Source organism: Hemicordylus capensis, chromosome 5 (genome assembly GCF_027244095.1).
Source record: "Hemicordylus capensis ecotype Gifberg chromosome 5, rHemCap1.1.pri, whole genome shotgun sequence".
Taxonomy (NCBI): domain Eukaryota; kingdom Metazoa; phylum Chordata; class Lepidosauria; order Squamata; family Cordylidae; genus Hemicordylus; species Hemicordylus capensis.
Window position 1 is genome coordinate 184,217,307 of NC_069661.1, and position 27,585 is coordinate 184,244,891.

A 27,585-nucleotide genomic window follows, 5' to 3' on the forward strand; every position below is an offset into this window, starting at 1 on the left:
AAAAGACTGCTGTGACTTAAGTTATTAATACTGTTCATGATATTATCATGGCAATATGAATCTCTCTCCAGTTACTGAAGTTTCAAATTAGCTTAATTTGTTTCCTGAGCAGCTCTAAGACAGTAGCAAACTGCCACTCTTTCTTTTTTACATTGTTAGAATGCTGTGCATGTATGTGCCAGCAGAGTGTAGTGGTTAGAGTGTTGGACTAGGACCGGGAAGACCTGAGTTTGAATCCCCATTCAACCATGAAACTCACTGGGCAACTCTGAGCCAATCATGTATCTCTCAGCTTAACCTACCTCACAGGGTTGTTATGAGGATAAAAATAAGCATGAACACCACTCTGAGCACCTCAGAGGAAGAGCAGGATGTAAATGTAATAAATAAATAAATAACCTTTTCTTACAGGTTACCGATCAGTGCACATGGGTACCAGCAGTGTGGGAAGCCTGGCAGTGGAACAAGATTTAAGGGTGGGCACTGTGCCCAGTTCCCAGCTTGATGCTGCCACCACACCTTCCAGCATGCTGATGCAGAGGGCATCATACCAATGCCAGGTACGAATGTTCCACCCCTGTAGCCAGCCAGTGCTTTCTTTGCTGACCTGCCTAGGTACTTCTCTCTTGAACGGAGTGAAGGATTGGGGGGGGGGGGAACGCAGCAAGTCAGTGACGAGGGCACTGGCCCCACTCATGCATGGAGATGGAAAGAAGTGGGTACGGCAGCAGTGGAAGTGAGAAGGGGGGCAGACACAGTTCCCAGCAGCAGCAGAAAAGGCTTCAGCTGAGGTACTCACTGTTTGTGGGGTTGTGGCTGCCACTACTGTGGCCACTGCTGCAGGTGTAGCACTCGGGGGGGGGGGCAATGTAGTTCCCGGGGGAAGGGTGAGGGGCATCCTGGTGGCCCCCTTACTGCCCTTGGCCCAGGGATAGCCCTTCCCCCGTTCAATGGTGGCTACACTACACTCTAATTACATCAGAGTTTAAAAAGGAAAGCTTTGCCACATAGCACTGAATGGCAATGAAACCACCAGTGCAGGATAGTAGGAGAGGAAGCATTAGCCAGTTTCCCTAGATAAAGTGATGGGTTCCTCTCTTCATCACCAGCACTCAGAGTGAGAACAGTGGAAGGAGTTCATTCTCCCTCAGTGACAACATCATATAAGTTTTTTGTGCTTGTATTTTATAGGTTTTAAATTTGGTTTGTTTTTATATTTTTAGCTTAATATTCTTATTGTCATTTTATTGTATGTTTTTTAACTTTTGTAAACCGCCTTGAGATTGTTTTTAATGAAAGGCGGTATATACATTCAACAATCAATCAATCAATCAATCAAGACAGATGTGATTGGCTACATACATGAACCATAACTTTTAAATTTTAATGTGTTTTATCTATTACGATTTTTATCTTTTTATGAATTTTAAATGTATTATATTTTATATTATGTTTTAATTCTGTACACCACCCAGAGATTTTGATCTTGGGCGGTATATAAATTCAGTAGATAGATAGATAGATAGATAGATAGATAGATAGATAGATAGATAGATAGATAGTTGACACACTGGAATCACACACTGAAGAAACCCTGGATTGACTGAGAAATGCCAAGCAAAAGAGAGAAGGGAAAATCAAGCAAAGGGACTGGGGACTACCAAGCACAAGGAAGTCTATTGAGGAGAATAGAGATTTTGACTTCCCTTTTCAGTAACAAAACAAATACAAACGTGAACCTCACAACAAGGTCCAAATCAGATCCACAGAAATTGTGATCAAACCAAGCCCAATACAGTTTATGAACCATGTATTATGGCCCACCAAGAGTTCCTGTTCTTGCTAACTGACAGGACCTGTCAAGCACCCAATTTTGTGTGTCTGGGAAACATATTGTGCCTGGGGGAAGGACAGGACATGCTACTAGTGGCTACCTCTGGATGTAACATGGTAATGCGGGTCCAATGGGTCCACAGTCCACACACACCCTGCCCCTGCTCTCCCATATGCATTGGATGAAATGGAGAATGATCTAACTGCACTCTCACAGATTGCCGGGGGGGGGGCGGCACTGGCTGCTGGGATTTCCTTCTTAAATGACTAACAGCCCCAGCAGCTGGGGTGAGGGAAGAACTTCCTAACTCAACTCCGGTTGCTTAAGATGGAAACTGTGGTTCCAGCGTTCGGACGTAATGCTGGCACTGCAGAAAGAAATGGAGTTAACAGCGGCAAAACCAAGAGAAAACTACAGGTACAAAATGGAGTTTGGGGAGGGAAACTGCGAGCCCACTTTTAGCTTTAACTGTGCTTGCCCTCATTTGTATGTATGTATTATTATTATTATTATTATTATTATTATTATTATTATTAATAATTTGATTTCTATACCGCCCTTCCAAAAATGGCTCCGGGCGGTTTACAAAGAGAAATAAAACAAATAAGATGGCTCCATGTCCCCAAAGGGCTCACATTCTAAAAAGAAACATAAGACACACACCAGCAACAGTCACCGGAAGTTTGCGAATCTGGATGTGAAGGTACTTCCAGGTTTTGTGTTAAGTGCGAATGAGGCCACTGAGTGTTCGGTTTGATGGGCCACAAGTTGTACTGGCCTAACTTAAATTCTGCATTCTATATATATCTGAAGCCATCTGGCCACACAGAGCACCCAGAGGCCTTTTCAATTTTTTTTTGATGTTTAACTTGGATAATCTGATATAGATACATACATACATATATACATCACTAAATTCTGAAATGTGACTTTTCCCCCTCTCTGCTAGTACAACACATAAGATATGGATTCAGAAAATGACTGAGAATTATACAGTATTTCCTTTAGCAATACTGAGAAAGATAGTGCTTCATAGCAGGGTCAACAATTTGCCATAGGCATCTATTTCTCCTGAAAGAAAATAACTTCCCTTGTGGAATTCTATTAACCCCTTTACTGAGCTGCCAACAATTTAATCCTCCTCATATCTGTTGTTGCCCATTTGTAGGCTGCTCTGTAGATCGGGTTCGATGCCAATTAAATGCAGTACTTCAGTCAGCATTGAAAATCTGCATGCAGTACATGGAATTTTACAAACAGATTCCATCATAACTAAAAGAATGTGTTATTAATAAATGGTGCAGATGAATACATACATATTTGACCTTTATCTATAACAATGCAGTTATAAAGACATCAGAATTAATTTGTGCTGTATAGTCCGGGCTAATATTGTTTCTCATAAGCGTAGGCTTGCAGCTTGTTCATTTTCTTTTGCCACCCATTTTTCTTTGGTCTATTCTATTTGCTATTTTTGGATGTGTACAAATTATATTATATATAACTACATGTGCTAATGAATAATGACCAGGTGAGTCAGAAAAATGTTGTTTATGCAAATAGGAGCCCTAAAGTATTCAAACTTTTTGATCTATAAAAGAGCTGTTATATCAAACATGCTTACTGAATTTGGTGATCTTGACATTCCATCTGGATGAGAATTGAAGGACTGGGGTAACTTTAAAGTAGCACTACTTTAATACTTAACTTTCAGCTTTTATATTTAAAACTTAAAAACCTAAAATCCACTGTTGTCAGATGAATTTTTATGTAACCAAGTCACCTTCTAACCATTACTTTTTTAAAAAAAACAACCCAAAAACTCTCTTCATTTGTCCTGGTGGCAAATATTGTACAGCTTACATTGACCCCTTTGAAAGATGCATGAGACTAATACAGTTTTATCAGATGGTGGCTCCTGCATATGGACAAGTATGTTCTTTTCCAATCCAATCTGTATTGGCTTTGGCCAATACAGTCTCCCTAAATAAAGACACTTCATAGTATCACCATAAAGTTGCAGAGGTTGGCTCTGAAAGGAAGCAGTACAAATGTCATTTTTCTGACCTACTGCAATCACACAAATTGGACAGCTGCATATACAGCCTCCATATAAAGGCTAACATAAGAACATAAGAGCAGCCCTGCTGGATCAAGCCCAAGACCCATCTAGTCCAGCATCCTATTTTGCACAGTGTCCCACCAGTGGCCATACTTACACCCATACTTAGCCAATTACAAGATTTACTCTGCATAGGATTCCTAATTACTGACTAATCACAGAATAAATCATTTACCTCCCCTTCATTGCTTATGTGCAGTCCAACTAGACCATGCCTCAGGATAGTAATGAAGCATCAGTATCAGTCAATCATTTGATGGATGTCCAAAAGCTAAACAAGGCATTGATGACTAACCAGGGCGCATATGGGAGGAAGTAGGGAGTTCCCAATGAGTCACAACAAAGGCCGTGTCCATAGAGGTATGGTTGACACTATGGTGTTTGTTCTAGATTGGCATGCCAATCACTGACTTCTCTCTTAACAGTCAATTGCTAAGATTTGCTGAACCAGCAAATAAAGGATTTAAATGATCTTATGGCAGTAAGGACAGTATAACTGTTGCATTAGGATTGAAGTGTGGTATTGCGGCACAAGCCTTTCAGACATCAATGACACAACATCTCATTTACTCCCAAAGAATATCTAATTTCAAAGAAATACAAGGAAGGAAAAATCAACTCTTAAAACTAATGTTGCCACAGACCATCACTATTACTACACAAAACTATCCACCCAAATTACTCCTTCATTAGCCAATCTTTGTTTGGTTTGGTTTTAAAAGATGATACTAATTGCATTTTAATGTTTAAAAGAGCATCTAGGTTTGAACACAAAAAAATTTAAATGTATCACAGTGTTTCCAGGGGGGGAATAATCTACCATAGGAAGCACTGAAAAATCATTTAGAATTTAATTGAACCATCCCATGATAGTTACTCACAAATCTCAGTATCATTACAAAAAGTTGAGAGTGCAGTTACTTGGGCACAGCTTTTGGTAGAAGGTGAGGTCGTTCTCATGACCACTGGGGCTAAGGGGAAGGCTACCTACCTTCCCCCACATGACCGCCAGTTATGCCGAGCACCACTGCGTGCACACCCACATGACTGGCACTGCAGTGAGAGGCGCAGCGCTCCAGAAGAAGGGGAGGAAGCCCAGCCGCCAGGATCCCCACAATGCACTGGGAGCAGCACAATGCATTGGGGGAATGTCTGCTGCCAGGTTGGTCCCCCCACCAGCTCTATGGTGATTATGGCTGCCAACAGCCCAAAAGGAACTGCTGGCAGCCCAGTCACCCACACAACCCAGGATTGAGGTAGGCGGTGCACATGCATCCTCCTACCTCAATTTTAGCCTGGGTTTAGAACAGAGGAGCACCAGGATTGATCCCGGCAGTTCTCATGACCAGCCCTATCCCTGGACTTCGGGGCTGAAATCCAGGGCCTCCACAGCCCCTGGGGGCCCCAAATCCTCTTTAGTCTGTCTCAGGTGGTGTGGTTGCCCAGCCAAGCATGATGATGCTTAATTTGCACAGGGGAGGGGCTCCAAAGGCCTTTAGGTCCAGGCTCATACTTTACCTAGGTGCACCTCTGATCACCAGAGGGTTTACAAAACTTATAAATGACACATTTCCTGAGGATCACCAGTAGTTACAATGCATACACACTTACATTAGGCTGACTTACATTAGGATGAATTTCTGTATTTAGGATAGCAAACTCCACCTGGTATATGGGACCTATACCTTTAATTTATATTCTCCACGGTGCTGAAATAGGACTCAGGTGCTGTACCTTCCATTCTGTTGCTTCAGTGGTGTAACTGCCCAGTTTCCTTTTGTGGCCTGCAGGACTCTTCCTTTGCCCCATGGCAAATAAGCTGGGCAAAGGAACCAGCAAAGAAATGGAGTGATAGGTACAGGGACTGCAATCTATCTTGGTACCTTGGAGGATTTTAAAGTTAGGCATTGTATCCAGCTGCAGATCAGGAAACACTATTTATATATTTATTTAGCATATGCCCATCTAGAAGTAGTTCTAAGTTTTCATTATGCACAGCCATAGGCCTTTGCATCTCCTTTCTTGAAGTATGAACTGCTTTTTCTCCTCTGTCTTTGGACAGAAAAGTAGTAGTCATTGGCACTTAACATGCTGTAAATAATATATATCCCTATCAATTTTGCATTGTTTCACTGAGACAAGAAGCCTAATAAAGCAGGTGCAGAAGATGAAATAAATCAAAGTCAACAGAGAAGTTGCCGCCTAGCTTTATTCTCATTAATAAGCACTGGATGCAACCAGAAAATACAGTAGGCAACAGGGTAATTAGTGCAGGGATCTAATTGTTGATCACAGTGTGACCACTGCAGTCTCTTTTGATTAACGGGAGTGGAATGATATCATAGGGGAAGAAGATTAAAGTGAAAGATCATTTAAGCAGAGGCAGAATAAAATCAACCAAGGAACAATGCAAAGGGCCTGCTTCAACTATGCCTGAATAACTGCTATGTCTGACAGCTGAATTTCCCATAACTCCCTGGTGGTCTGGCTTCAGAGGTTGTAGCTTCATGTTGCTATGTGAACCAAAAGAACTGCAATAAGCTTCCCAAATGCTCTCTTTTGCTCCCCAGTGGCCTCATTGCCTCTTTGGGGATCATGCATGGTGCCCCCCCCCCGCTTTAATACAGGTAATATCCAGATCAGACTAGTAAATAGAATAGTCAACCAGATGAGCGCCACGTGGAATATAAGCAAAACAGGCCTATTTATCAGTAGCCCCCACAGTAAGAGATCTTTCATATGAAGAAAAAGAGAAATCTGTGTTGTGATCAAACCCTTTCATAACAACAAGTGAGCAGCTTTTTCTATGGCTCCCCAAGTGCTTATTTTGAATGAAAACTGGCACACACAAATGCTCCAAGGGCCATGAAGCAGCTACTCCTTAAAGTCATAATAACACAGTTTCCCCAAAGCGAAACCAGGCTGATATTTCCTTATGGCAATGAGATCACTGATAGTATGCAAATTAAAATTAAATTTATTTTTAAACCACTTCTGTTCCATCTTGATTATCCAAATTAGCATTAGCCAAAAAAGGAGGGGAGGGTCCTTTGGAAATATAATTTGCTTTTACATACTGAGAAGGCAGTTTTCTTTGTAATGCACAGAGGTCTCCTTTCTAGCAGATGTCTGTAGAATTACTAAAGTAAAGTTAAATACAGCTGAAATATCAGTACAATAAAATGCATTACACATTTCATTTATTATTTCTTTATTCTATTTCTATACGGCCCTTCCAAAAATGGCTCAGGGCAGTTTACACAGAGAAATAACAAATAAATAAGATGGATTCCTGTCCTCAAGGGGCTCACAATCTTTACTTATTTAAAGGGTCTCTGAGGGAGTACATACATGATGCTACTCATTTCAATGCTATCATCATGGTTCAGAGACTCATAATCAGCAGAAGACTGCACAGCCTTCATTTCAGGCTGAGCCCACTAGGGTAGTCAGTATCATCTGCGGGGACGAATGCTCTTTGTGAAAGAGCCAGTCTTGTGGTAGCAAGCATGACTTGTCCCCTTAGTTAAGCAGGGTCAGCCCTGGTTGCGTATGAATGAGAGACTAGAAGCGTGAGCACTGTAAGATATTCCCCTCAAGGGATGGAGCCGCTCTGGGTAGAGCAGAAGGTTTGAAGTTCCTTCCCTGGCTTCTAGGGATGTGCAAAAAATTTCGGGCACAGATCGATCTGTGCCCGAAATGAGCAATTTCGGGTGATTCAGGGCCAAACCGAATCACCCTCGATGTCCCCCGATATTTTGGGGGGCCAAGCCGAATCACCTGAATTTCGGGGCTGAAAAATTCGGGTGACTCGGCTCATGATCGATTTTGGGGGATTCTTTGAAGTTTTAGTGTCTTTGGGGCAAATTGGGGGCAGAAAGTGGATCTGCCCCAAAAGAGTGGGGTGGGATGGTAGATAGTGTCTAATGGGTGGAGGCTACCACCCGTACCCAATTTCAGAGTGATTGGGCAGAGCACTGGATTTTGGTGAATTTCTGAGGTTTTTCTTCATAAGGTGCAGTGTGCTAGATTGATATTCATAGTAAATGAGAGTGTGAAAAAGTGAAAGTGGGGTCATGAGAGTTCTTTAATTGAAAAAAATCTCATTTGCTATCATTGAATGAGAATTCACACCTCAGAAAATAAGGGAATAACATCCCTTCAGAAAAACTTCTGAGGTGTGTACTCCACATGCTCATTGCTTTTTTTATAAATATCTGAATGTTTTTGCTGACACCAGTTGTTTCTAAACATTTTAGTATCCGTGTGTGAGGCAATGAGTCGAAGGCTTTCTTGTAGTCAATCCATGCAACACTTAGATTTGTTTTTCTTCTCTTGCAATTTTCTAAAATCATTTTGTCAATCAGCAGCTAGTCTTTTGTGCCTCTGGTGTTCGGGCAATTTCCTTTCTGTTCAACTGGAAGCTGCTTATTAGTTAATAAGTGTTGCATTACTTCATCTGCTATTATTCCAGTTAATAATTTGAACATGGTTGGCAGGCAGGTGATCGGTCTGTAATTACTTGGAACTGCACCTTTTGCTGGGTCTTTCCTGATGAGATGAGTTTTCCCAGTTGTTAGCCATTGTTCAATATCACCTCCTTGCAAAATGTGATTGAACTGTTTTGATAGTTGTTTATGAAGGCTTGTTAGGTGTTTAAGCCAAAAGCCATGCAGTTCATTATCGCCTGGAGCAGTCCAATTTTTAATTTTCTTTGCTCTTTCACTTATTAATTCTGGTGTTATTATTAGATCTTGCATTTTATTGGTTACATTTTTCAACCTCTTTCATCCAGCCCGCGTTTTTATTATAATCTATTGGATTGTCCCATAATTTTCCCCAGAATTGCACTGTTTCTTCTTTATTAGGTGTTTCTCTGTTTCTTTCAGTTTCTCCTTCTATGCTTTGGTAGAAACGTCTCTGATTCGACTGGAATTGGAGATTCTGTCTGTGGTATGTAGTTCTGGCTTCATATCTGCTAATCTTCTTTGACACTGCTGTTATTTGCTGCTTTATTATTTCCAGGACTTCTCTAATTTTCCTTGAATCTAGGTGGTATTTTGGGACCAGATACTGTTTGGTGTTTTCATTCTTCAGCTTCTTGTCTTTCATATCTTTCAATTTACTAGCATCTGATCTAAGCCTGGCGATTTTATTTTCTAATCTAATCTTCCATTTAGGTGATGTACTACTTTCTTTTTTTACAGGTCCACTGATCTTATATCCGAGCTCTTGTGTTGTTATTGTTGCTGCACTGTACATTAGTTGGTTTGTTTCTTGCAAATTATTGGTTGTTATTTCTGCAAGTGCAGCATTGACATCTTTTAATACCTGAGCAAGTTGTTTTTTGGCAACTGTTTTTAGAGCTGGAAGTCGAACCCTGGTGGTTGTTTGGTTCTTGTGCTCAGTTATTTTTTGCTTTAGTTCTTGTTGCTTTTCTGTTAAACGGCATTTGGGTTTTTGAGGTGAAGGCAAAGGGGAGGTTGCCTGGTTTTGATTTTGAAACAGTTCAGCAACAGTGGTATTCTCTATTTCCAACACCTCCTCCACCTGCATCTGAGCAACAGCTTCAGTTGGTGGTAATTCTTCTTCCATATCTTGAGCCTGTGTTGCTCTTTGCGGTTCTTCCAGCTCTACTCCTGTGAATACTTTATTTCTTATTATGAATCTTCTCTGGTCTGCTAGCCTTTGTTCTGTTATTTCTGCATCTGGATGCTTCTCTTTCTGAATTTGGTACATTCTTTTAAAATAACCTCTTCTAGTTGGACTAGACTTGTAATAGCAGATCATTATTTCCTTGTTGGCATTTTTCGTATATTTTTTTTGGTTAAGCGACGTTTCTTCCAGTAACCTTGCAGTGTCCAGCCCTGGTTGCTCAACTGAAGATCTTGAGTCCTGTTGCCCACTTGCCACCAGATGTCCAGGGACTCCAGCACATGGCGCGGTCCTTGTTGACCCGGGCGACGACCGATCCGGTATAGATTTATTAAAGTTACGTCTCACCATATCGTTGATGGGAGAGGCACTCTGTGTCTGGCTCCTCTGGTGAGACCTGACCAGTATGATTGGACCTCTGGCATAGGTCTCACCTTCCTCAGAGCACACAAGCCCCACAACCACACCAAGGTAGTGCCTCACTGGGGGAATATTATTATTATTGTTGTTGGGTGACTCTGGGTCAGTCACTTCTCTCTCAGCCTAACCTACTTCACAGGGTTTTTGTGAAAGAGAAACTCAAGTATGTAGTACACCGCTCTGGGCTCCTTGGAGGAAGAGCGGGATATAAATGTAAAAATAATAACAATAACAATAACAATAACAACAACAACAACAACAACTATTATTATTATTATTATTATTATTATTATTATTAATTCAATTTCTATACCGCCCTTCCAAAAATGGCTCAGGGTGGTTTATACAGAGAAATAATAAATAAATAAGATTGATGGATCCCTGTCCCCAAAGGGCTCACAATCTAAAAGAAACAAGATAGACACCAGCAACAGTCACTGGAAGTACTGTGCTGGGGGTGGATAGAGAAGTTACTCTTCCCCTGCTAAATAAAGAGAATCATCACGTTAAAAGGTGCCTCTTTGCCAAATTAGCAGGGGTGGAACTTTGAGTTTTGTGCAGGAGAAACCATTCCAAAATTAGTAAAAGAACAATTGGCAAGAAACCTACAGGTTAAACCATGCAAATCTGAAGTCAAATGCATTGAATGTGTTAAAGCAACAAGGACCACATATTCATTAACTACAGAAAGGCAATCCAGTGAGGTTTTGGATTTGATTCACAGTGATATTTGTGGGCCCCTTCAGGAAAGAATATCTAGTTCCTGACTTTCATAGATGATTTTTCTCACTATACTTACAGTTACCTACTCAAATTTGGGTGCAACACAGGCTGCATTAAACCTCAGGTTGGGGCAACAAAACTCACTACAATCCGAGGGATCAAATTAGAGTCCCAGAGAGAAAACTTGGGGTCACTTGCATCGCGGAACCAGAGTTGCATGCATTCAGATGTAATGGTTTGACCAGACATGAAAGTTTGGGCCGGTGTACCAATCTGACAAATACATACATACATACATACATACATACATAAGAAAGAAGCATACTTCTGGACATTTGAATCGAAGTTCTGTTCTTTCACTCCTCCCTCTCTCCAGCCATGATTGGCTGTGCAGGCTGTCCTTCATGCAAGAAGGAAGCCTGCACAGCCAGTTTCTCCTCCTCTCTGCAGTCTTGCTGAGTGCAGACTCCCTACTCTCTGTTACAGTCGAATTCAAACAGGAAGGTGGGGGTGAGAAGCGGAACTGTGGGTCCATTGGTCCCACAGTTCCACATTACATGCAAATGTGGTCACTCCCTTTGATCTCTCCAAGGTCCTACAGACTGGCCTTGCTTTCCTTTGTGGGCAAGTGGACAGGGCACCACCTCTTCTGCATCATGTTAGCCCTTGGTGACCCTAAATACTGAGCCTGGAATGTCAAAGTTGTGTAACCTGTAAAACAGCCAATCAGGCTAACTGAACCAATGACAAATGCCATAAAACAAGGAAGAATGTTTTATGGGGCCTAGTGCTTCTTGTTAGAAACCTTGCGAAAGCAGTTGGTGAAAAAAGGTGACTCCTGCAGTATTTTCTCTTCCCTTCTTACCAGGTCCCAGCTGGGCCTGTGAACTCACCAATATTCCTTAGCCCTACCCCCCAAATTCCTCCTCTGCAGGCTTTGCCATGAGGGAGAATGATCACTTCTCACTATCCCAACTAGCCATCAAGTGAGGAGCCAAGCACTGGTCTTTGCAAATCTAAACAAGTGCTCCGCTTACAATGCCAGGAAACTGATGAACAAGGAAGTGTTTCTCCCATCACCTTGTTGCCGCCCAACTATAATCATTCCACATGGCGCAGAGACAGTTCAACAACTAACTTGAACCCATCTGAGGTTGCTGCTCTTGAATTATTCATTGATAATCACAATGGCGTATGAACAATCCTGATCTTTACAGGGAGAAAGACCATCGCTACAGAGTTTTCTGTGCCAAATTTGATATAGGGTCCTTTTCTCAGGACTCTATGCCGTATTTCTCAGTGCTCCATGATAATAATCACTTATCAAAGTGTGGAACTACATGTTGTATCTTCAGAATTCGATCACTGCTTCTCTGCAAAGCAAGGCCAATATTGAGACTAAACACTGAGCTTGGCATAGCTGCCTGAAATGACAGTGTAATGTTCATGTGACACCAGCACAGAAACACGGTTGACTGAACCATACTGACACAGTAGTTGGTGGTACACACCATGCTAAGCACTTATTTTCCGGTAAATCACATCTTAGGAGAATATCTAGATTTCCGTTATTTATTCAGCCTTAAAACCCCAGCTGAATGAAGATTTCTTGTTGTAAAGGAAAGAATGAGATTGAGCAAGAATGCAATATTCTATGAATACATGAACTCATGTATTCATGAACTGTTCATGCAGCTAAATGTTACCCATCTGTGCCTAATTCATTCACTTGCTTATAACCAATCCGTTGATTTATGATATAATGTAAAATGTGGTGCAGTCATTTATGTCCATCCTTTTGCAGGACAATGATCAGGCAGCCCCTAACTTCAGCAATTTCCGAACCATATCTTCTCAATCATATTTATTTGTTAGGAAATGTGTTAGGAGTTTTCATACATATTTCTGACTTGAAAAGCTCTATTTGCTGTTGCTGTCAGAACTGAAATCTCCTGACCCTGCAAATTCACCTCCAAGAAAACAAACTCCAGTTATACACCATCAACCTGATACATTTTCTAATTTAAGTTCTGTTGTTGTTATTGCTGTTATTGCTGTTGTTTCAAGACAGTCCTTGGTGTAATGCTTTGGATAGCATCTGCTTTGATAGCCATTAGCTGTACATCTGGTCAAAACAATTTCCACATGTTGGTTGCTGGAAAGACATTTTGCAAGAACTATAACCCATGACTCAATGGAATATTAGTAAAATGTTTCAGTTATTCACTGCCATTTAAAAATGTCCATGCGGGCTTGTCGGTGCGGCTTTTGAAATGTAACAAATTAATATCCTTACTTTGTTTTAATTTGTGGACAGATGGTGTGAATAGGGCTGAGTGATGCACAGTGCCGTCCCTTGGCTTGTCAAGACTTATTTACAGCACAGGAGCTGTCCTCTGATGGCTGATTATCTGCTTCATTTAGTAGGAGGGAAATTAACCTCTGGTTTCCATGCTGATGACTCAGCAGGTAGTGTACCACTAATGCTAAAAAATAGGACTAGAAAGGCATTGGTCTTCAACCCTAACAAGGCCCATTAAAGAGCCAAATTGCTTTATTAAACCCAGGAGATATAAGCAATCATTTCAGTCCAATAGCTGGAAATAATAAAGTTTGAAAAAGACGAGGAAATGAGCTTCTTACCATGCATGACTAAAAAAAAAATGCATTATTTCAGGAGTCTTTTAATTTTATACATTTCAGAAAATTAAGATGGTGAAAATGTCGGTGCCTACATTGTTTTGAGGGGGGGTGGAATCAGGATAAATGCAGAAGGTTACATACTTCCGCAGTTCCAGTGGTTTCTGCTTTCAAATACAGCTCACCACCTTATAACATAGACCTGAAATGCAATTGCTCCTCCATTATCCTTGTAAAACAGCTTGATGCTAACTTAGCATACTAGATGTACAAGTCTTGATGCTGGGTAATAATACAAAAGCCGTAATCATCTGACTGGCACTACAGATTAAATCCTCACTAAACTGAACCCCTTTCTAATGATAATATTTGGGAGCTCACCATGAAGAGTGAGGGAAAACAATAGGGCAATGCTTGACCTCTATTTAACTCAGTTCAGCAGAAAATAAAGACTAAGAGCTATTTGAAGAGATCTTACAGGGCAGGTTACCTCAATTAATTCTTGTCAGCATATCGTAGATTTGCATGTGATCAACTATGCCTCATCTTCCATCCAAATGGAACCTTTTTTCATTTGCTCATACAGGGGCAAATGGCTCATACAGCCCTATGGCTTAGATACATAGGTTGAGATGGCTTTCTGTCCCCTTGATATATCATCCAGGGTTTGTTGTTGTTGTTTCCTTTTAAAATATCTCATGTGGAATGTGAATATATGGGAAACTACACCACTTCAGCTGTCCTTATGTTAATAGGTATAGTCCCTGTTTTTCTGTCCCTATTGCCTTTTGGTCATGCCTTAAAATTTTTGCTAGTGTGATATGATAGAGGGTGAACCCTGTAATTCTTCAGGGTTCACCTCCTCCCCCAGAGCTAGAACTTAAATTAGGAGAGGAGCATATGTCAGTGGTAGATCATCTGCTTTGCATACAGAAGTTCCCAGATTCAACCCCAGCCATCATCAGGTAGAGCTGGAAAATATCTTGGCCTGAATTCCTGGAGAGTTTCTGCAAATTGGTGTAGAAAATACTGTGCTAGATGACCCTGTGATCTGACTCAGAATGCAGTTTACATGTTCATATAAATGTGTAAGTGGAGTTCCATGCATCATGTCTAGTGAACCATGCATCTAAATACACAGGCAGGAACACTGAGGAAGAATAGCCTGCCATTTCACACACCTGAACACACACACACACACACACACACACACACACACACACACACACACACACACGTGTGTGTGTGTGTGTGTGTGTGTGTGTGTGTGTGTGTGTGTGTGTGTTCAGGTGTGTGAAATGGCAGGCTATTCTTCCTCAGTGTTCCTGCCTGTGTATATGAGATAGAGATAGAGATATCTTTGGCCCTTTTGCCTTTCAAAACCATGTAGGACAGAGCTAATGGAGAACAAACAAACATGGCAGGCTGGGTGAAGCCTTTAGCAATGCATATGTGTAATAATGAGAGGGGTGGGGTTCCAGCAGTGATTCTTGTTATGAACACACTGAGGTTATTCCCACGATCAGCCGTAATCGGGCTAGGGGAGCCTAGCCTAGCCCGATTTCGGCTGATAGTGGGAGCCACCAAGCTCACAGGTGAGCCCGGTTGCCTCCCGGCGGTTAACCTGCCAAACAACCCCTCCCATTAAACCAGGTTTGAGGAGTGAGCACTCTGCAAACCCAGTTTATTTATTGTGAACAGCCGTGGTGCAGCTCCGCGCCATGGCTACTTATGAGGAGACCCCCAGCTGGGAGGCTTAAAAGCAGCCTCCCAACTCAAGAGTCTTTCCAGTATACCCTGCACGCTCGCACAGGGCATACTGGAGCTTCCGGGGGCCACGCAGCCCCCGATCCTCCCAGCCCTTGCCTGCTCCGTAACGGAGCCGGCAGTCGTGTGGGTGGCCGATCCAGCCGCCCAGGGCTGCCACCCTGCTCGTGTGCGAGGAGAGCGGGCTAAGCCTGCTCCTCCCTGCTAACCCCATAGAGGCTCTTCTCTGTGATTGTGAGAAGAGCCTCACTGTGTTCAACACATGGATATTACAGCATGTCCTGGCCTGTTTTTATCTATAAAATGTATGGCACACACACCCCCCATCTGTTTAGAGCAGGCCTGAACAACATATGGCTCACAGGCCAGATCCGGCCCACAGGCACGTTATTGCTGGCCTGCCATGGAGCCAGCCAGCCAGCCCTGATGAGCAAGTGGGTGAAGGGGCAACAGGAGCGGTGGCAAGGTGTAGGGATGTGTGGAACGTTTGAAGGTTCGCTGTCGAGCCGGTTCGGTTTGAAGGCTCGAGGTCAGCCCAAACCACCCCCTGTTTGGTCCAGCATCAAGCTGAAACCCCCCCCCCCATTGTTCAGGGGGGTTTGTGAATTTTTTTTAAAAAATTAAGGGTTTTTTTACCTTTAGCCCCTTTGGGGGGCTTCCTCTAGGCCACCAGGAGGGGGTCCATGAACGTCCCCCCTCCCCCCGCTGGCCTCAGTCATCACCACTGCGGACTGTTCAGCCACTCTTTTCAGCCTGTTCAAGCCTCCGTAGTTTGGTGTGGCGGCCATTTTGTCCACTGCTGCGCATGTGCAAATGGGCTCTGTGAGCCATATTCTCCAATGCATTTAATAGAATGAGTAAAACAATTCTCTGAAATATTATCTCTCATTCTAAATAAGGAGAATATTGTTTTCCAAGACTTGTCCACCAATTCAATTTCCAACCAATTCAAGAATGACCTGTAATAAAGCAGCAGCATATTCACAGCCCCAAGAAAAAAAAGAAAAAAAATCTAATCTTTACTCACACAAAATATGTGTCCAGCTATTCCCACCACATATTAAGGTCATCAGGAAAGGTCTGTCTCCAGCTGCCACTCAACACTGGGCCTTCTCTGCAGCTGCTCCTTTACATGGAATGCTCTCCCCACAGAAATCAGAGTCTTAACAGTGCTAATGGCCTTCCAGAGAGCCCTTAAGAGTCATTGTGGTGGGGGGATACCAAAGCAGGGGTGTAGCTGTAATTGAGCAGATGGGTTCAAAGAATCCAGCTCCCCAGATCCTGAGTGCCCCTCAGCTCCACCCTTCCCTATTTTCTTCATTATCTCCCTCACTCCGATGGGCCACCGGGGAAAGGGGTGAACATGGGCCCCCACTCCCCTAGCTACACCTCTGTACCAAAGTCTCATTGCAGTTCATAATGCATATGACTGACCACTACACATTATGCCAGCACACTGCATTGGTACTGATACCATTCACATGATGTGCTATTGTAAGGCAACAAGATGTACATGAAGCATTAACAAAAAATGGCTTTTGTTTCCAAAGAGTATGTAAGCCCCTTCAAGGGAGGAAAGATACCAATTATTCCTGGTGGTTTTGGAGAGCTCTTTCGAAAAGTGAATGCTGGGAAAAATTATGCTAGTAAACACCAGATGGGAATTTTAAACATAAGTTCTAAAGTTTGTCCTGAGGAATTTAAAAAATGTAGGAAGCTCAGGGATCCTTGTTATGAAAACAGCTTAAGGGTGTTTGTTCTCAAAGGCTCTCAGTCATTACATGGAAGAGTTTTTAACTGTTCTTTGAAATCAAAAGGGTTGTTCAAAGGGTATGCTAATCTTTTGCTAGGGGGTGTGTGTGTGTGTGTGTGTGTGTGTGTGTGTGTGTGTGTGTGTGTGTGTGCTTGCACAGATGAGATTTTAGACTTCTCTCTTCTGAATAAACATGCTTCTGTTTATTCAGCTATCTCACACAAGTACCTCAGAGCAAAATCCAGGGCATTCAAAACATAAACTGCATTGAAAGTGTCTCTAAAATGAAACCTTGCTTAATCAGGCCACTTGATCCTTAGTGCATACAATTCAAAATGTTGCAAGGCAGAATCGTGTACATTGCTTCCAGTGTCTTAGTTCCCCAAGGACATTTCTCAGCTGCCTTTTTACAAGCTCTGAGTTTTCTCATTAATTGACTGAAGCTTCTGATTCAACCAGTAATGCTTGGTATTACGGATCTCAGAAGTAAAAAAGATTCTGGAAGTAGCTCCCTAGAGTGCATGTCTCTGCCATGAGAGGTGCAGGTCTAGCCAGACATGAGGAAAAGGACAGAACAGTTTATGTATGGAAGGAGTGACTCCTGTGATGCCCTTTCTTGTTCCTACTGGGTCCCACCACAACAGTTCCACTCCTCTCCACTTCATTCCACTCCATTTCATTCTTTTCAAGAGTTTTGCCTTTCTTCTAGAGCAGAAGTGGTCTTCAAAGGAGACGAATACCTTCCCACATCATATCTGTGCTAAAATAACCTCAAGTACAATTTAGATATGAGAATTAAAATGCATTTTTAATGTATTTTAAACCGCCCAGAGACGTAAGTTTTGGGCGGTATAAAAATGTTTTAATAATTAATTAATTAATTAATTAATAATAAGAAATTTTCAGGAAGTAGAAAGCCCAACAGGACAAAAAAGTTATTAACCACTAACACAAATTGCTATTATTACAATAAAGAATAAATGAAAATAATGGTTTTCAGTAAATATCGGAGAAAGTATAGGTGGACATTAGATGGGAACATATTGAAGAAAGTATCTTCATAGGAATTGTGTTCCATCAATCAGGCAGTTGGTCTGCTCAAATCCACAGCACTGCCTTGCTGGGGAAAGAACACTAGTATACTTAATGGTCTTCATTGTTTTTATCAAACAAAAGTTGGGAACCTTATCCATCCTGCTTTAGAATTAAATAGATCTAGAATTCTCCTTCAGATGCCTCATTATGGTGCTTCATTATGGGCTGTTGCAAATTTGGATCTTGTGGAAAAAGTATGAAATAAATTTCTCTGCAGACTGCTGTCAGTTCCAACTTTGATTACATTAGCAACCTGTCACAAATCTGTTAGCTCGGCTAACCCAACAGGATTTACAACCCCCTTCAGCACTCCCCCTGTGAGTTAACAGAAAGTAGCAGCGAAGCTGCACGAAGGAAAATGAAAGGCTCACAAAGAAAATAGTAAATGAATCAAGTCCCCTGAAATGAACTAGGTACACCCCCCCCCCGCACAATAACTGAGTAATAAGTGAAAAGAAAACAACAGAGCAAGGAATGAAAAAGAACAAAGGACACCAGAGCAAGAAGTTAACGGAACAAGAACACAGAGCATGAAAGAACAGAACAAGGGCAAACTGGAACTCGGAAAAGTTGAGAATTCAAAATAGAACACAGTCCGTGGTCAGTGAAAGTTGCTAACAGCATCAGTGGAAATAATAGACTGCTTGATATATGGCTCAAGAGAACCAGCAGCCAATCAGGCTTCCCTGAGTCAGCACTTCTGCTTCCTCTCTTGTGATCTTCCGCGCCTGCATGTTTCCCTCTGAGCTTTCCTCTTGAGACATCTTCTCAAGACAGGTGAAATCCCAACCTCCTCCTGATCAGCCTCCTCCTGATCAGGATTCATGTCTGGCAGCTGTTCAGATTCCTCAGCTCCAGAGTCTGTTCTCCCTGCCAAATCCTGTTGCTGTGCCTCTGAGCCCTCACTAGCAGGCAAATTCTCCCATTCTTCCTCTGACTCTTCTGAATCAGAAGTCTGAACCATGACACCACCATACATACTGAACCAGGGGTCATGTCATTAAAAATGAGATCTAAAATGCAATTGACCATTTAAAATATGGGTCAGTCAACATCCTTTCTATTATCTTTAGGCTATGATATGGCCAAGTGTACCAGTTGCAATGACTCAAAGATACCGAAAAACAGATTCAAATAGCTGAGATAAGAGAATGCACATCAACCCCACTTTATATAAATATTTTTCCACCTATCTATGCTACATCTACTTGTGTAAGGATGCTAATTGATGTGAAGCTAAGAATAGCCTTTTCCAAAGCCTGACTAAATATTCTTCCCCTTGCAGAATGAGAGGGCCAAATTAAGGGTATCCCTACAACAAACAGAGAGTGCTTTTGTGATCTTCAGTCCACTGAAGACCTTGTCCATTTTATATTTGAATGTGAGATTGATAAAGACCTTGTACTGAGTATATTCATTAGGGCTGTGCACACAATTGCAAAGTTTGGATGGGATCTGATCCTAACCATAACCACAGATGTTGGCATCGGGTCCTTTGGACCCTTCAGAATGTAAGGATTAACCCCAATCCTAACCCAGAGTCTGGTTTCCCCCCCAGAGAAAATCCCCACAGAAGTCTATGCGAAAAGATCCATCATTACACATCAGATCCCCAGAGAGAGAACCTGTATTGAATGTGCTTCATCTTCAGCAGCTCTTGACTCTCTCACACTCTGATATTTCAGACATTCCCCCATGCATTGCCAGCCACATATGGGAGGGGAACAGGAACATGTCCAATGGCCTCTACATCAACATGACTACCAACCCTACCTCCTTATGTCCGGCATTCAGCTAAAGGCATGAAAGGGGGCTCAACACATTGTATGCATGTTCACTTTCCATGTGCCTGGAGAATCTGAGTTCGGGGGGGGGGGATAGAAGTTCTACAGATGTACATCTAGAGAAGCCCTTTTCATATGTTCAGCTGAATACATGGATGTGCAGGAGTGAGGGACATTGGAGCAGGGCCAGCAAGCATGATCCCACTTTCTTCTCCATGTATTTGGTATATGTGTGAAGCAGGGAAATATATGCACAGGGCTTCTGTCTCTTCCAAAATGGTGAACAACCTTTTCATCACACAAATCTTTACCCCTTGAATCCCTTCTCCCAGATGAATGGCTGTCACCTTCCCTGAGTTCTCATTCAAACCACAGATTCTCTGTCTAGTAGAGTATCACCTCCTAACAATTAGCTCCCATCAATGAGAGATCAAACCTGTCTGGACTATTAATCAGCCATCTGCCAAACAAAGAAATGGCAGACTAGCAGCCATAACAATGACTGGCATTGTACATGCTGAACAAGTTGCAGAGTGTGCACTTGGAGGGTGATTTTTGCAGGTCCTCCCTTCCCTCTGCAGTCTGTGCCTCCAAAAATATGTCCCTGAGGGCTGTAGAACCCTAAGGGACATATTTTCAAGTGGAAAAGATCAAAGAAAAAAACCAGCCTCCCTTGTTGCCTATCTGTAGTATTAATTGGTATTCAAAATTTGATGTAGATTAATTTGGATGTCAGCCACTGTGTTTACACATTCATGTAGTATTAGCAGTACTTAGTTACTTGAATATTATATGGTCATATACCCAGGATGTAGAGCCCAAGTAAAACTCAAAACACTGTCCCTCCATATCTAGTTTAATATTCTTAGTCATTATGACACATATTTTGTGAACCCATCACTGTTGGGATTGTGCCATGGACATTGTATCAGTTCTTTGTGTAAGGCATACTTAACTATGTTTGAATGTGTCTGTGTACTGGCTTGGGGGTGAAGTCACAGTTTGTTTGTCTGCTCCTCACTTGCTGACTTAAATTCAAACTGAGAGGTTCTCCCTCTCTGCATAAGAAATCGTTAGCCTGTTTATTGTTTTTTTTTAAGCTTATGTTGAGTCAGTAATAAATATCAAACTCTTGTTAAAAGTCAGGTTAAAAACCACAATCAGTATTAAGTTTCAAAGTAAAAGTTATTTTAAAAGCTAAAAATTGAGAATTATAAAAACAAAAAACTAAAGAACCTACCAGATATAACCAAAGATAGAGAATTAAAGGGTCTCTTTAAAAAGATGTGTTTATAGTTGTTTTTTTAAAAACACTGAAGGAAGGAGCATGGCAAAGTTCTTCATGGAGGGCGTTCCAAAACCAAGGGGCCACAACCAAAAAGGACCTGTCTCTAGTCCCCACCAACCAGAACTTGGTTAGTGGCAGGGCCATGAGCAGAACTTGAGACTATGAGAGGAGGGCCCTGGCAGGTTCATATGGGCAAATGCGGTCTGACAGGTACACCGGCCCCAAGCTGTGTAGAGCTTTAAAGGTCAAGACCAGCTCTTTGGATCTAGCCCAGAAGCAGACCGATAACCAATGAAGTTGCTGCAGGATGATTATACTCATAAAGTGACTTGTGCCCACAAGCATCCTTGCAGCAGCATTCTGGACCACCTGAAGCTTCTGAACAGTCTTCAAGGGTAGCCCCATGTAGAGCACATTTCAGTAGTCCAATCTGGATGTTACTGATGCATTTGTGACTGAGGTCAGGTCCGACTTCTCCAAGTAAGGTCACAGATGGTGTACTAGCCGTAGTTGGTAAAAGGTGCTTCTGAGCACCAACACCACCTACGCTTCCAAGCACAACGTCAGGTTTAGGAGCACCCCCAAGCAGCAGCCTTTCAGAGAGAGAGTGACCCAGTCTAAGACCAGATTTACCTCATTACTCGGATGATCAATTCTACCAACCCAGAGTGCTTCCATCTTACCTGGATTAAGTTTCAGCTTGTTTGCCCCCATCCAGTCCAGAACAGCCTCCAAGCCCAGGTTCAGAGCATCCACTACCTCCCTGATGTCTGCTGATTTAAAAGATAGGTACAGCTGGGTGTCATCAGCATATTGATGGCACCACAGTCCACACCCACAGATGACCTCTCCCAGAGGTTTCATGTAAACTAGCTAACTGGATGCATAGCATCTGCGCCCCCTAGTTCAACTTCCCCCCCTTCAGCTCCTTCTCCCTGTCTTCTGGAGGGCATCTCTGATGCCCGCCTGGACTGCTTCTCTCCCCCGCACTTGTGGTTTCTTCTGTGGTTTCTTCTTTCGCCACCTCCTGACCCCGGTGGGTGCACAGGCCGCTGTCACTGCCTCACCACAGCTGCCTTCATTTCCCCCGGCAGCAGCTCAACGGCCTCCTGCCTCACGTGAGCTCCCACCACCTCAGCCTATCAGGCGCCTCCGCTGCCCAGCCAATCAGCTGGGTGCCGGGATGCACATTCTAAAGGTGCACCCAGGAAGATATATCTATCTATCTGTGTATCTGTGTATCTATGTATCTATCTATCTATCTATCTACACACACACACACACCATGGGAGACAGAATAGATTCCTGTGGCACCTCATAGGTCAAAGACCAAGGGGTGGAGCAGGCAACCCCCAGCACCACCTTCTCAGTATGATCCTCCAGGTAGAAGCAGAGCCAGTGTATAACCATTCCCCCAAGTCCCAACCTGGAGAGACGACCCAGAAGGATACCATGGTCAATGGTATCAAAAGCTGCTGAGACGTCCCAGAAGGATACCATGGTCGATGGTATCGAAAGCTGCTGACATTCCAGAAGGATACCATGGTCGATGGTATCGAAAGCTGCTGAGAAGTCCAGGAGGATCAACAGAGTCATACTCCCTTTGTCTATCTCCTGGTGTAGGTCATCCACCAGGGTGACCAAGGCAGTTTCCATCCCATATCCAGGTCAGAAGCCAGACTGGAAAAGATCTAAGTAATCAGATTCATCCAGGACTGCCTGGAGCTGAGGCGCCACAATGCTCTCCAACACTTTGCCTAAGAAGGGCAGGTTTGAAATGGGTCGAAGGTTATTTAGGTCATCTGGGTCTAACGAGGGCTTTTTAAGGAGGGGCCTAATGACTGCCTCCTTCAGGCATGGGGGGACCACCACCCCTGCTTTAGAGAGGCATTCACCACCCCACCACCCATGGTCCGAGTCCCTCCCTAGAAGCCATTACCTATCATGAAGGGCAAGGGTTGAGGACACACGATGTAGGCCTCAACCTTCCAAGCAGCCTGTCCACCTCCTCAGGCAACACAGTCTAAGAACCATCCTATATTTGATTTGATATATATATAACAAGATCTGACGGTGCATTGGCAACATTCAGTTCCAGTGCCACAAAAATCTTAGCTTCCAAAATGTAACACAAATTAGTCACAGCAGGCTGCCAAGGGTTCTGTTTGATGGTCTTTGGGGTCCTTAACTAGGAGGCCACAAACCACTCAAAAAAGCTCCACTGGACAACATTGAGCTGATGTGATGGTTGGTGAAAAGTAGTAATTTCTCTGCAACATTGAGTTATTGGCCCAACTGAAAAGCAATAAGCTGTTTGTAGCTACAACGAGTTTGCAGGAAAGAAAGCTAGACAAGGCAACTACTTTTGAATCTGTGGGGAGGCATCCCACTGTTGAACTGTTCAATGAAACAAACTACAGAAGATGATCCTTCAGAGTAAAGACGTTGCTGAATACACTTGAACTATCTCATGTTCTGGAAGAACAAAGATCAACAGAGAATGAAAAGAATCAAATGAGAGTTGGATTCTGCAAACAAACAAGCCATGGGAGACATATATCTGTCTGTAAGTGATCAGATAATCTATTATATAGAAGATTAAAAAATACAGCAAGAGAAATGTGGGAAAAATTAAAGGAGGTCTTTCAACAAAGAACCATGAATAATCAAGCTTCTCTTATTCTGCAGTTGTGTAATAAAAGATTAAAAGAAGGAGAGAGTTTGCAAGAGTACATTTGCTGATTTTGGGGAATACTGAGAGAGTTGGAAATGCAAAAGATAAATATGGCCTAACCAGCAAAAATGGGACTTTTGCTTAATACCTTCCCTAAAGAATAGAATATGAGAATATTGTCAGTTTTCTGCAAATTAAAGAAAATGTGACAATAAATAATAATAATAATAATAATAATAATAATAATAATAATAATAATAATTCGATTTCTATACCGCCCTTCCAAAAATGACTCAGGGCAATTTACACAGAGAAATAATAAATAAATAAGATGGATCCCTGTCCCCAAAGGGCTCACAATCTAAAAATAAACAGAAGATAAGACACCAGCAACAGTCACTGGAGGTACTGTGCTTGGGGTGGATAGGGCCAGATACTCTTCCCCTGCTAAATAAAGAGAATCACCATGTTAAAAGGTGCCTCTTTGCCAAGTTAGCAGGGGTGGAACTTTGAGTTTTGTGCAGGAGTGTTTGCAAGAATTTAATTGAAAAGGCAAGCAGAAAGGGAGTTAAAACACAAGCCTACAAAGCCGCTGATGGTAGGCAATGATTTATATGTGGAAGCACCTGGCATTTGAGGAATGCATGTCCTAATAAAAGGCAATGGAACTATTCTCAACTAAGAAGGGGGAATAAGACTAAATTTCAGGAAAATGGACTTTCTAGCAAACAAACTTGCCTCTGCAAAAGTGAAAGCAATGAAAAGAATGCTGTGATGAAGAAAAATTGTGTCCTGTAAAAGAAATAATCTGCAAGGTTGATGCAAGTCAAAGTAGAAACAAAATATATTTAGATAGTGAAAGTAATTCATATTTCTTCAATAATTTGCAAGATTTCTCTATGAGAAGCATCCTCTCTAATAAAACGCTTGGTGTCCGTCCGTGGATGGACACCAAGCGTGTGTCCGTGTCTCCCTCGGCTGTTCTGAGCATGCGCGGAGCGCATGCTCAGAACAGTCCGAGGGAAACACGACCGCCAGCACCCGGCGGCCATGTTGAGCGGCCAGAAGGTGCCGCCCCAAAAAAGCCAGGGAAGAGGCGGCGGGGGAGATTAGCCAAGGCGGCGGCAGAGCCGCCGCCTCGGCCGGAGGAGACAGAGACCGCGACGGGGAGACGGCCGTCGCCCGCTCTCCCGCCCTCCCAGCTGCCCAAATTCTCCTTCCCCGCTCCCCCCCGCAAATGATTAAGGGCCAAAATGGCCCAGGAAAATGCCTCCGCGGCCGCCGCCACGACCACCAACTGCCTTCCCAGCTGCCCGAGACCTTACCCGTAGCAGCCCACAACAGTCGGGCGAACTGAAAGCAGTTTTTGCGCAGAAGAGATGAGCTCCCGAACAGAGCTCCTCTCTGTGCTTAGCCAATGCCCAAACTGCTGCTATGGACGGAAAGGACGTAATAGGCATCCTTTCCGTCCATAGCAGCAGTTTGGGCATTGGCTAAGCACAGAGAGGAGCTCTGTTCGGGAGCTCCTCTCTTCTGTGCAAAAACTGCTTTCAGTTCACCCGACTGCTGCGGGCTGCTTCGGGTAAGGAGGTCTCGGGCAGCTGGGAGGGTGGGGGGGGGAGGCCAGAGGGAGTGGGGCGGGGGGGAACTCTCCCCTACTAGCGCCCGTTATTACAACGGGCCAGAAAACACTAGTAGAACATAAAAGTCCTATATACCTTCCTAATGGGCAGCACATTGTTGCAGAAGGAAAAGGGACAGTTTATCTGAAGTGTAATCTTGGTGCAAACAGTGAATGAAGTGTGTATTTCAGGAACATACTATGTTCCAAGTTTGCAAAACAGTTTAATAAGTGTAAAAACAGCTACAAGGTGTAGAATTGAGACAGAAGGGACAATTGCTTTATTTTCAACGGAGGCAAGTTCTGATGAAAGGCATGTTGAAAAATGCCCTCCATCCAAATTCTATGTAAGAAATAGATTGCAAAAGAGAGCAAGCTAATGTTACAAGTGAGTGTGCACACAAAGATTGCATGAGTCTTTAGCACTGCCAATTTGGGCATCCAAGCAAGGAATCCATTTCAAAATTAGTAAAAGAACAATTGGCAAGAAACCTACAGGTTAAACCATGCAAATCTGAAGTCAAATGCATTGAATGTGTTAAAGCAACAAGGACCACATATTCATTAACTACAGAAAGGCAATCAAGTGAGGTTTTGGATTTGATTCACAGTGATATTTGTGGGCCCCTTCAGGAAAGAATATCTAGTTCCTGACTTTCATAGATGATTTTTCTCACTATACTTACAGTTACCTACTCAAAGAGAAAAATGAGGTGTTGCCAAAACTTAAAGAATATGTGGCAGCAAGTTTGTAAGAAAACCTATGACATTGCACACTGATAATGGTGGGGAATATACTGGGAAGGATACTGAGCAATACTCAAATGAAAGAGGAATTCAACATGAAAAAACCAATACCAACATGAAAAAAACCCAATATGCCAGAGGAAATGGAGTGACAGAGTGAAAGAACAGAACTTTGATTGAAATGTCCAGAAGTATGCTTCTTTCTTATTTATTTATTTATGTATTTGTCAAATTGGTACACCGGCCCAAACTTTCATGTCTGGGCGGTTAACAATAACATAAAACAAGTTAAAATATACACAGAAATCTTAAAACAATTTAGACAATCTAAAAGTCAACAACAGATTAAAAATTAAAAATTAAAAAACCTGAAAAACCTTGGGTGAAGAGGTGGGTTTTTAAGAGCTTTTTAAAAAATTGTCAAAGATGGGGAGGATCGTATTTCAGTGGGGAGCGCATTCCACAGTCTTTGGGGTGGGGGACTGAGAAGGCCCATCCCATGTGGTCACCAGCTGAGCTGGTGGCAACTGGAGACAGACCTTTCCAGACGACATCAATGGGTCATGGGGTTCATAATGAAGAAGACGTTTTCTTAAATACCCAGGGCCTAAGCCACTTAGGGCTTTATAGGTTATAACCAGCACTTTGTATTTTGCCCGGAAACCTATTGGCAGCCAGGGTACTTCTATCAGCAAAGGAGTAATGTGGTCTCTCCGAGATGACCCAAAGACCAACCTTGCTGCTGCATTCTTTACCAGCTGGAGTTTCCAGACTACATACAAAGGCAGCCCCACAAAGAGCACATTGCAGAAGTCAAGTCTGGAGGTTATCAGCATATGTACCACTGTTTTGAAGTCATTCATCTCAAGAAACAGGTGCGGCTGGCGTACCAGCCAAAGCTGATAGAAAGCTCCCCTGGCCATGCCTCAACCTGAGATACTCCCTGAGGGAGAGGTGAGAATCCAGAAGCACTCCCAAACAGCATACCTGTTCCTTTTGGGGAAGATGGGACCCCATCTAGAACAGGAAGATCAAAATCATCTCTGGAGTTCTGACCCTGCACAATAAGTACCTCCGTCTTATCTGGATTTGGTCTCAGTTTATTCTCCCTCATCCAGCCCATTACTGCTTCCAGGCAGGCATTTAGGTAGGTTATGCCATCTCCTATGGAGAAGGAGTTCTGGGTGTCATCAGCATACTGATAACACCACACCCCACACCAAATCCCCCAATGATCTCTCCTAGTGGTTTCATGTAGATGTTAAATAACATTAGAAACATTATGGAGCCCTGAGGGACAGCATACATAAGCTCAGATTTCAAAGAGCAACAGTTTCAAATCAGCACCATCCATAATCTGTCTGAGAGGTAGGAGCAGAACCACTGTAAAACAATGCCTCCCACCCCCAACAGTCTCAGGTGTTCCAGAATGATACTATGGTTGATAGTATCAAAAGCCACC